The sequence below is a fragment of the Cimex lectularius genome, unplaced genomic scaffold (assembly GCF_000648675.2).
Source record: "Cimex lectularius strain Harlan isolate CLEC.00 unplaced genomic scaffold, Clec_2.1 scaffold32, whole genome shotgun sequence".
Lineage (NCBI taxonomy): Eukaryota > Metazoa > Arthropoda > Insecta > Hemiptera > Cimicidae > Cimex > Cimex lectularius.
This window is the reverse complement of record NW_019392689.1, coordinates 272,903-285,334: the sequence shown is the minus strand read 5'-3', so window position 1 is coordinate 285,334 and position 12,432 is coordinate 272,903. Positions and strand designations below refer to the sequence as shown.

General features: G+C 34.2%; 1 protein-coding gene across 3 annotated transcripts in view; it reads right to left on the bottom strand.

Moving 5' to 3' along the window:
* Positions 1-12,432, bottom strand: part of LOC106665023 (sialin) — a 56,224-nt gene that overhangs the window by 7,884 nt on the left and 35,908 nt on the right. The gene's annotated exons all lie outside the window — the stretch shown is intronic.

Sequence of the window (12,432 nt, the reverse complement as noted above, 5' to 3'; positions counted from 1 at the left end):
GAATAATTTTGATGTGAAAAATCTTTAAAACTACATCAAAACATATGGGTACAAGAACGTAAAGTTAACGAAATGCCTTAATAACTCCCCAGATATTATTAAAAACTATATTACAAAAACCTTTTCGATATAACACAACAAACATATAATAAATCTGATGTATTATTTTTGCATAAACTATTTATAAGGGCGTCTTGGAGATATCACTTTCAAAATAAAAACGTAATTAACATTATGTCTCGTAATTCAGCTTTCTAGATTGAGTATTTTATTCTTAGAATAAATTCAGAATACATATAGCACTCTATTTTTAATTAAATAAGGTTTTTAGTTGAGATAAAAAAGTCAGTGTCACGAGCGGGATTCGAACCCACGATCTTCGGCTAGATACTCCGTTGCTCTACCACTTGAGCTATCGCGACTTCAATCCACTCGGACACTAACTTCCCATCTCAACCCCCACCTTTTGAATTTTCCCTCCTTTTATCCATTTTTCAATCCCGAATCCCGCTCGTGACTGACTTTTTTATCTCAACTAAAAACCTTAATTAATTGAAAGATATTAATTGGTCAAGCGGACCACGAAAACCTTGACTAACTCTATTTTTATTTCAGTAATAATGTGAACAGCCTTGATTATCCATTTATCATAAAATACAGATTTATAAAAAGAAAATAAACACTATCATTAAAAATTAAATACATACTGACAATAATAAAACCTGACAATTAATAAACAACACAGCATTTCACCAATACGTTTAAAATTAAAAAACTACTATCTATTTGTGTTGCACTGTCATAAATAGTGAGACAATGACTCCAGCATACAAAGGCTTCGGCTTAGTCTAGGTGACAGTTGTTTTATTTTTTGGAATTGCACTTTTATTTGAATTGTATTTTTAGAATTATGTACAATTACATTACATACCGAATGCACGCTTCTGTAACCAAGAAAAAAAATTCGACTGAATGAAAGAAAACAACAACTGCAAATTAGTTTTGTTTGTCTATCTAAAAAAAGCTCTTTTTTACATTTAGATTATCGAGATTTTTAAGATATCTCCTAACACATTACAATGATAGCACAGATAATAACATTTAACGTCTTAAGAGTTCAACTGTAATAGACAAAAAATGGGATTACAATCAGTAAATACTTAAACAGAAAAAATAATTTCCATCCTCGATCATTTGATTCGATTTCTTCAACTTTTAACGAAAAATTTGAAGTAGACTACCTGTTAGTAAATAATAAATACAAATAAACGTACATAATCAATAATCATACAGTTAGTTATCTTTTTTTACTTATCGCACGTGTAGTGTTTTCTTGATTCTCTTCGTTTTTTTCCCCAATAAATTCGAAACTCAATTAAGGAAAAATTTAACAAGGCCCTTCACGTGTTTTTAGACACCCAGAAAAAGCATTTTGTATAATGGTTTCAATTAAATTTAATTAATTAGTTTCAACCCAATATGAAAGGGAATTTGTGTGGCAGAGCATTCTGACAATTATAAGCCAAGTTGAAAGTGAAGGATGAGAGCGCCTGTGTACAAGTAAACTGTGTAATATGTACATACTGCTCACAATAGAGAAATGATTCACCAGCAAGGATCCCTTCTAATGACCCACAAAGCGACAAATAGTCAGTCAAATAGTTCATTAGTCGTCCCGCTGCCACTTCAAAAGACAAAGAAGAAAAGTAGCTTTTATTCCATATATATTTAGCAGTCATAATTGAAAATATTAATTATTGCAATTAATTATTGTTTATAGCTAGGATCTTGGTTGAGATGAAAAAGTTTTAACCTTTTCATCTCAAGCAAGTCATTAGATTAAAAAAAATAACTCTTAGTGGTCTGATTGACCAAATTACTTCCCGCTCATAACACTAATTTTTTCATTTCAACCAAGAACTTACATAAAAAGTATATTTTAACATTACAATTAATTAAGGTTTTCAGTTGAGTTGATGTCCGAGAGGATCGAGGTCACGATAGCTCAAGTGGTCGAGCAGCGGCGTATCTAGCCGAAGATCGTGGGTTCGAATCCCGCTCGTGCCATTAACTTTTTTTCATCTCAACTGAAAACCTTAATTAATTTTAATGATTTAATTGGTCAAGCGGACCACGAAATTAGTGAATTTAGTGAATTTAAAGTATATTTTAACGTTTCATGTCACCTACAGAAATAATTAGATCAAACAATCCACACTGCTGCAATCTGAGCATTTAATCAGTGAATACTAGGTTAGCCCTATTTTATCCCTGGAATGTACAAAATTTATTTATGGGAGAAACTTTATATGTCTAATGATGTTCATACCAGTGGTGTAGGAGCATTGAAACTCTCTAATAGATAACGTAAAAAATAAAACTTTTTGTTTGTTTGATATTATTTATTAATATTATTTTTTGTACAGGCGAACAGCTAGGTCGTTTAACCTAATATTTGGCACCATTACAATTTATGTATTATTAATTATTTACATACACGTCTTTTGAAACATCATGTACAAAAAGGTCTAACAACGGAACAAACAAGGAAGACAAACGGGCTTCAAAAAATGAACGAAAACAAACTAATGATAAAATGCAATTCAAATCCACATTTCTTTATAAATATTTAAATTATTTATCTGAAATGTTGATATATCGATATTTTTTGCAGATGTATCATTTTGCCCTAGCTTAGTGGAGTTGTGTACGTTAGGAAAAAGAAAGAATTAAGGAGAATACATCCTTTTCTTAGCGATTATCAGGACAGGTATGACAGCTATTGAGCCAGAAAAGGTGTTTTCACGGCCATATTTATCAAGGTACTCTCTCACTTCCAAGATACGCGTTATGACCCGTTAAGATCTCATATTTTCCAAGGATATTTTATCAACACGGGTTGTACATTTTCTCTCACGGTACGGAAATATAGGAACGTTGTTAATTTTCCCCTGGCTTAGCTGTCAGAAAGATAATCTCTCGTAATCAAATTTTGAACTCTCTTGTTAATGGTTAACCCAAAGCAATTATTTATTATTCCTTGAGAGTAATTTCAGAGTTGTACACTGAATACCGGCACAACTAACCGCTTCTTTAATTACCGTATCATATTCTTAACATTGTCTTGAAATTTGAAAACAAATTTTCGCGTCCAAATATGAAAAACTGAATATACTGCTTTTAACTCATAATAAAACCTCCCTTAATTGATTTTCATTTTGGTATTAAATTTAAGATGGAGCAATAGTCGTACCAACGGGATATGCAAACTGCAACAAGGTGGCCCCAATCGATTCAGCCACACTTCCAGATCTTATAGGAAATTGAACGCTGAGTAAAAAAGGTCCTATGAACCTGTGTCCGCAAACCATTCAGTTCCGAGCTACAGACAAAAAAAACCATGAAAAACCACGTTTTTTGACATTATTCGAGAAATTATTAGTAAACCGTTAGCCTGACCATAAAACAGCTTGAAACAACATCTGTAGAGAATTAATTTCTATGTCGAATGAGATTAAAACCAGCCTGATCAGCAGAAAATTTCATTTTTGGCGATTTTTTGAAGTTAGGAGGTGAAGGGGTACACAAAATTCACCATTTTTTATCGAAAATTCACAACTTCAACACCCTAGCCGTATCAAAAAATTCTCCGTTACAAACCTCGTTTGTTGGTGATCGAATTCTCCGTCACATTAGACCAACCCCATCCGATTCATGAAATATTCGAATTTTGGCTAATTTATTACTTTTCACCCAAATCGAATGTTACTGTTTTCTGCTGGGTACCCCTTACTGAATGAAATAATGTACGAAAAATCTGAACGGCTTACTTAACAATTTTAGAAAGTGTACGCATCTATCGCATAAAGGCTGGTTTTAATCTCCTTTTTTACTCAGCGTTCAATTTCCTATAAGATCTGGAAGTGTGGCTGAATCGATTGGGGCCACCTTGTATTTTACAAAGCTTGTGCGCATGAAACGATTACTAAGCCATTAAACAAATAATCAATAATAATTTATTTTTATTATATAATTAATTAGCTCTTCAATCTGTGAAAACTCAACCGCGGATAAAGAAATATGCTCAGTAAATGTTAGATCAATTCCTTCGTTTCGGTTCATTAGCTTCTGTGACATCGTTCGCCAAACATGTTGAAATAATCGAAAGTAAACCAGAAATAGATTGCTGACACTCGCGGATTATCTCGATTCGACTGTTTTGGGATAAGTGATGTGGTTGAAAAATGAAAATGGTTTTGTATTACTGCCAAGCTTTGTGCATTTATTACAACTTATTCAGGTCTCTATATTTATAAAACCATAATAATTAAAATTCACAAATGGACATAAAATATGTCGTATTACCCATGTTTATTTACGTACTTAAATGCTAGGTGAGATTTTAAATATGTACATACAGTTCACATCATTAAAATGTAAAAGTGATCTATGTGATCTAATGTCAGACACACTACAACATAATTGACTCAAACTGCCTGATGTTGTTTTGTTTTTGTTTTTTAGATAGCCCGGCTGAATTTCTTTGAACCAATGTCACTATTAATATAAACCAAAGGACGTGTTTAATATTTTTTAGTTTAGTTTCAAATGTTTACCTTTTTTGGAGAAAAATTATACCGGGTATCTCAGGACCAGTTCAATTTAAAATTTCAAATACGACCCTATACATCCTGACACATCATTTTAAAAGATTTTTTCGCTGAAAACAATGGTGTAATCGGATTTTAAATTGGTCAAAAAATGACAAATTTATGGCAAAAAGAAACCGGTAGCGTAATTTCGAGGAGTTGAATATTTTACTCCATGTTCCCTAAAATCCGAATTCCCCTCTCCGAAATGTTGGAGGGGTTTTAGGTTTTTCAAAAAATAAAATTACTTTCAATTTTAAGCCAAAATTTCTTTTCCCCAAAAATGTAAACATTTGAAACTAGACTAAAAAATATTACAGACTTTTTTTATAGCGTCATTGTTTCAAGAGAAATCCAACAGGACTATGTAAAAAAATGGCTACCTTCGGTTTTTTAGTAAATACTTTCCGTCTTTATAATTTTTATTTTTTGTGTTTACTGTATATTTTTAAATAAAAATATTATAGGTAAATATATAGATAAATGAAAAATTGAACTGAGTTGTAAAACGATTTTACAAAAAATGATATTGCTATGGAAACAAGTAAGAAAATATTCAATTCAGTATGGAGTATTTCCTCCTCTTGCGTTGGTCGCAGTGTTTGCAGTCGACGTTGCATCGATTTTATGAGGTTTTGAATGTAGTGCTGTGGAATGTTTGCATACTCCTCCAACAGCGCCATTCTTAATTCCTGCAAATTCTCAGGAATTTTGATCCTCTCTGCCAATTCGTCCCAAAAGTGTCCGAGGGTTTAAATGCAGAACAGTCCAAATTTTGAATTGAATCCCGATGCAAGTAGTCACCAACATTCCTAGCTATGTGGGTCCTTGCATTGTCGTCATGCATAAAAATAAAACGGTCGCCAATTACTGTATTATAAGGAACAATTTCTTCTGATACATCCTCAATGTATCGAGCAGCTGTATGGAACCGTCGATGACGAACACCTTTGTGCGACCTTTCGTAGAAATGGCTGCCCAAATCATAACAGCACCACCATAACATTTCCCCGGGGTGATAATGTTATGAGGATAATCGCTCTCCTGTTGTTCTCCAATCCCCCGAATCAGAAGACCTCAAACAAAGCTTGGCTCATCCGAAAACAAGATTTTAGTCCAATCTTATTCAGACCAATTGATGCGATTTCTTGACAGCTGTTCTGTGCCTTGTCAGAAGTTCACGACCAGTGACAGGCTTTCTTGCACGTAATTCAGCTCTGAAAGTCTTCGCCTTACAGTGTGTAAACTGACATTTGTAACTTGGTGAAGTCGTTGGTTGGTATCAACAGCGGTAGAATGCCGATTCTTAAATTGTAAAGCACCCTGGCCACATACGTTGGACTTCTTCCACGGACCAACAATGTTATTATGTTCTAGCCGAATCTGTATCACTTAAACCATCACTCAAATAAATTTGAAATTTAAAAGTGGTATATCTTAAAAGAATCAAATCGCTGTAACTTTAGAAAAACCAAAAAAGAAGAGATTTACTATTCAAAGATTTCTTTACAAAATCCAACAGTAAACACAAGTGGAAGATTTTATCTGTTTTATTTTCCTCTAATCCTTTAAAACGGATCAAATATCGTTGTAAGATCGTCTAAGGGATAATTTAAAATATTAAGGGTGACCGCGTTTTTGGCTCTTAGAGTTAATGTTATTTTTGAAATGGTAAATAAGCCAAATATGGACTTAGACGCTCAGGAGAACTTTTTTTTATCATGGCTTTAGGAGTTAGTCGTACCGTCATCAAATTTAAATGCTGGTTAAAATGTAATGAAATGTATATGAGTAAGTTGCTGTTTTATTGCAATATATTAATGTTGTATACAGTAGAAACGCTTTACACAAACAACTTCAATGCTTTCTCGTTTAAAAAAAATGACCGCAAAGCCAATTCCAAGCAACAATTGTCTTCCCAGTTTTTACCTGTTTTTTACCTTTTCACGTTTACCCATTTCAATCTTTTTTACAAAAAGCCGCAATTTTCTGTTCTAACAAGGTCTCAATATAATTTTCAATAGCGAAAGAGGTAAATGCAATAAACGAATAAGAAAATTCATACTATTAAATTATGATTAAACCCTTTAGAATTTTTAATCAATTTGGCAACTTAAAATACTTAATTTTTTCGAAATATGTTTCTGCGGTTTTTTGATGTGCCTTTAGTTAGATTGCAGAGCAATTTTCTTCCTTTGAAAAAAGTATTTTTCTATAAATGGTACAAACAATGCAAACATAAATATATATTTATATTTTAAATAAATAAAAATATCTCTATTGCTTTGACGAAAAGCAAAATATTAATTGCATACCGTGTTCCGTTGAGAACATAATCGAGAAATATCTTCCACGAACAGTGCATGTCTAAGAATTTTCAAGACCTGGTAACTACGGTAGTTCAGCAATTACTGTAAAATTTGTAATTTCATCGATTTATCACGGTATTGGTGTACAGGATTGGTGTGCTTTATTTGCTTTTTTCGTTTAACCAATTGTTCTTATGTTTATTAACTTTTGTAAAACAACTGTGTAATTAAAAAAGGAAAGACAAATCTCCTTAAAGAGAAAATGCATATTTAAACTATGTAAAAACGATAACAAACAAATGATTGTCCCGAACAGAATAGTTCTGAAAATTCGATTAAAAAAAAGAAACCTGTGAAACAAAATTCTAATTGCCCCTAATTGACTAATATACAGGCTACAGATATACAAAAAAAACCGTAATACGTAAAACCAGACAGCCTCTAATCACCGGTTTATAAGAGGCTGTCTGGTTTTACGTATTACTTTTTTTTTTTTTTTTTTGTATACCTGTAGCCTGTATATTAGTAAATTAGGGGCAATTAGAATTTTGTTGCAATCTTAAATATAGTCGAGCGTGCTCGCCGTCCTTGGCAACACTTAAGCCCAAGGGCGAAACTAAAAATTCCAAATTTCCAAGCTATAAAATAGAAGAACGGATTGAAAAAACGCCGATGTTACGTTCTGAATAATTTTTATTAGGTTTCGTGGTCCGCTTGACCAAATAAATTCTTTTCAATTAATTAACGTTTTTAGTTGAGATAAAAAAGTCAGCGTCACGAGCGTGATTTGAACCCACGACATTTGAAAAATGGCAAAAAGGAGGGAAAATTCAAAAGGTGGGGTTGAGATGGAAAGTTAGTGTCCGAGTGGATCGAGGTCACGATAGCTCAAGTGGTAGAGCAGCGGCGTATCTAGCCGAGGAGCGTGGGTTCAAATCCCGCTCGTGACGCTAACTTTTTTATCTCAACTAAAAACCTTAATTAATTGAAAATAATTTGTTGGCAAGCGATAAATAATTAATTTAATTAACTTAATTAATTGTTCTGAATACTCAAAGCTTAATCGATATGTACTTCAAATTGTTCTGTTAATAAGAAAACAAAAATGAAATTACTATTTCTACAGTTGGAATCAAATTAACCTCAAAAATTCAATAATTCCTAATAATCGGCAGAAAAAAACTTCTAAAAAAATTGTAAATTCAGTTATCGGAAATTCGTTCTAATATAAATTGCTCAAAAATGTATCGGGATATTGGCAATTTTTTAGTAATAGATAGATAGATAAATAGATAGATAGATAGATAGATAACATGCTTTATTTACATTAAAGAGAAGCATTACATAATGTTCAATATTAAAAGCATTTTACAGCATGGATGCTTATCCGTCTGCCGGAAGTAGGCTGTTCTTTTTCAGGCGAGCAAAAAGTAAGAAATAAAAATTAACTATATAATAATGGTAATAATAGAAAACTATAAGTAAAAACTAAATTATAAAAACTAGCTGGTTTTAGATACAAGTTAAACAATTATGACTCGGTATTATAATCGTACCTATATTGCCCGGCATGACGTGCATAGTGTGCTAGACCTTTCGACCTCTCCATATCCGCGATATTCAACAGATCAAGCAGCTGAGACCTGGAAAGCGATTTATAGCCTAGATACAGGATACGGAGTTCAGACAGTATGGGACACTGGGCAACAAAATGAAAGATATCTTCCCTAACTCTTAGGTTACAGAGCGTGCACAAGAAATTTCCGTCGTCTTCCTTCCATGGCACAGAATTGAGGATCACTTGCTCGCATCTGAGTTTAAGAAGCCATCGAAGAGTCGGAAGTTTTATAGACCCACTAGCTTGAACATTTAGGTTAAAGGTTTCCTTAGAGTGGTCTAGGGCCTTAAAGAGAAGATACCTGTTGGAGACCTGAGCTCGATGCTCACAACTCACACGATGTTTATCACGTAGACTGCACAAAAGTTTCATGGTATAATTGGGCCAACTCGAGAGGTTTTCTAAACAAAAAGAAAAATCGCAACCATATTGAGTAGCTAAAGTATTCCACTGCCGAAACCAGGAGCCATTAGATTTAATAATCTCGAGCGCAGTAATTTTGGAGATTCGGGCAACAGGGCCCTTAAGTACCCTTAAAACAAATGAAAAATGCAGGGAAAGCGTATAAAGGAAAATTTTATCCACTGCCGTCTCCATATAAAGCATATAGTTTGGAGTAGAATTAGGCAGTGAGAAGATCTTCCAAATAAAAAAACGTTGCACTCTTTCTATCACTTCATAATCCTGGAACCCCCACAACACCTGGCCTGCATAGCACAAAATAGAACGGCACACTGAACCAAATACCTTGTATTTAGAGTAAACCGGGATTAGATTCTGGGCTAAAAAGTAACACCATGTAACACCATGTTCTATTCAAAGCAACCTTCGCCACTGAAGCTTTGGATTTTAGATGAGGGGTAAAAGAGAGTCTGGAAGTTAGGACTACTCCAAGATATTTATATTGGTTAACCACATCAACCCTCTCACCCTGGAAAAACCAACGCTCGGCCTTTGCAGGCCTGCCTCCTCTTCTAAACACCATTATCTTTGATTTAGCCAGGTTGACAGTGAGATTCCATTGATCACAGTATGATTCCAGGAGACTAATATTTTTCTGCAACCCAGTAATACTATCTGTTATCAAGACTACATCGTCAGCATACGGTCAATTGTACCACTAACACGGACTCCAAAATCCAAGCCAGACGGGAGATCATCCAAGAATAAGGAAAAGAGTAAAGGGCTTAGGACACACCCTTGTCTCACACCACAAGCTGCCTCAAAAAATTCGGAAATACCTCCTGACCCCCTGACCGCACTCTTAGTCTGTGAAAAAATTGCCTTCACGACCCTTATAAACTGACTAGATACTCCCAAATTACCGAGTTTCAGAAAGAGGGCTCTTCTATCAACACAATCGAAAGCCGCCCTGAATTCGACAAAGAAACAGTACAACTTCTTTAGTTTTGAAAATGACAAATTAACAAGATTATGAAGAATGAATAAATTGTCAGAAGTGGAGAAGCCCTTACGGAAGCCTGCCTGAAATTCACTTAGAAGTTGTTAGAAGACACAAAATATCCCAGTCGCCTCAGGAGCATTCCCGAAAATATTTTTGAAACTGCGTCTAAGCAAGAAATTCCTCTATAGTTAGATGGAATGTCCACATCCCCATTCCTAAAGAGAGGAAATATAATTGACCGACCAAAAGAAGGAGGAACAACACCTGACTCATAAATACAATTAAACAAGGAAAGGAGGCGTTCCAAAAAACAGTCTGGAGCATTTTGGTAAAATTCGTAGGGAATCGAGTCAAGACCTGGGGATTTGTTCGACTTAAGGTTAACCAGTACCGCTTTTAATTCCGCGAATGTGAAGGAAGCATCTAGCGCCTCATTCCAAATCAGGGGTTCAGCAAAGGAAATTGATGTCTTCAGGGGCGGGTTAAGTAAGGCGCCGAAATGAGAAACCCAGGAATCTAATGCAATATCTGAGCCACAAATAAAATTCTTGCTTTTATATAAGTTGACCAATCTCCAAAACTCGCTAGCATCCTTTGTGAGAGAGAACTGATCAACAACCAAGCCAAAAAATTGTTTTCTTTTGTTACCACAGAGACTTTTATATTTTTTATTAGCAAAAAGATAATTTCTTCTAATAATGCTTGAGTTTGTACTACGGAAGAGATTTAGTAAGGCTAATACTTTATTGTGCATCCGCAAACATTCAAAGTCAAACCAGGCATTTTTTCTTTCTAACACAAGACGATTGCCCACACTACAACCTGAAAAAGCCTCTTTTATTAGACCAGTAAGGGAGTTTAGCATATTTGAGTGGTATCGAAAGGGACCAGTGTCAAGTTACTAGATAATATTTGTAGCTTGCACTTATAAATTTTTGAAAATTTTTCCTGCCATTGTAGTCTAGAAAGGCGGGGAAGAGTTGGGACATTTGAAGTGTGTACAGAGTATATTAAAAGATAGAGGGAGATGATCCGAAAAGTTCACTGGAACAACACGAAAATGGTCAAACAGGGAAATATTTTCAAAGGGTACACAACAAATGTCAATAACCGAAGAGCCTGAATCACCAATAAAAGTATACTCACCCAATGCATCCGAGGGTACTCTACCATTAAGTATAATAAAGTCATGATCCTCGCAAAGTTCGAGCAACTTCCTACCGAAATGATTCACCTTGGCGTCCTTTGAATTCCTAAGCAGGTTAAATTTGTTATTTATCAATAGAAGATTTTCCGGAATAGCTTGCAAGGTACCAATTCTTGCGTTAAAATCACCTACTAGTACGAAATGTAGATTAGGATTCTCTTCTATAAGTTTCAAAACAATACTGAAATCCAGGTCCCAGCTAGCTTGATTTAAATAGATGGTACAAGGAACACCACGCAGTTTGGTGTTTTTAGAGAAATCGTATTTATCTGAGGAAATTTAACAAACCTGGCCAAATTACAAAAACATTTTCTGATTGCCAGCAAAGTGCCACCCTTTGCACGCCCAAAAGTAGATGTTTTTATAGCCGGAGTCCAACATAATGTAAATTCAGGAAAGTAAACAGAATAGTAACTAAAATTTTTCTCTGTAATAAAAGTTTCAAGTAGAAAAATAATATCAAAATTCTTTATAAAACTTAAAAACAAGGCAATTTTTTAGTATTAACTTTCTCTAGCATTTTTATATTATTTTTATTATAAATCGCATTAAAATATATTATAAATTATTATATCTATTATATTTAGAGGTGTAATTGACCAAATTACTTCTTTCAATTAATTATTCCTTTTATGTAAGGTCTTGGTTGAGACGAAAAAGAAATTTGAATCCCGCTCGTGACACTAACTTTTTCATCTCAATCAAGGCCTTGCATAAAAGGAATAATTAATTGAAATAAATTATTATGTTTTTCACTGAAGGAAAATTTAATTAAGGGATTTTGCAAAATAACAAAATAAAAGGTTTTAATTCTATAATTTTGTTTTTTGGACACAATAATTATTTTAAACAATTAATACCGTGTATAATGTCCTTTGTTAGCTAAAACCTTTGTGCACCTGTGAGGCTGTTAATAAGGCTATCACTAATTTCGTAAGACATTTCACTCTACAGATGTTGCAATGCTGCACTCATTTTTGCAGGTGAACTGGTTGCAGATGGTGATCAAAAGACTTTCATTGCAATGCATCCCACATGTGCTAAATGGGATTGAGGTCTGGAGACAATGGTGGAAGTGGCAGATGGGAAATTCCCAGGTTTTCTAAACATTGATGACCAACTTTGTCTCTATGAGGTCTGGAATTGCCATGCAGAAATCGAAAATCCCTGCCAATGGGGAGGGATGTATTCCTCGATAAGTTCTCGGACAATAAGAATTGCGGTGAGGTTTCGTTCAACAATAT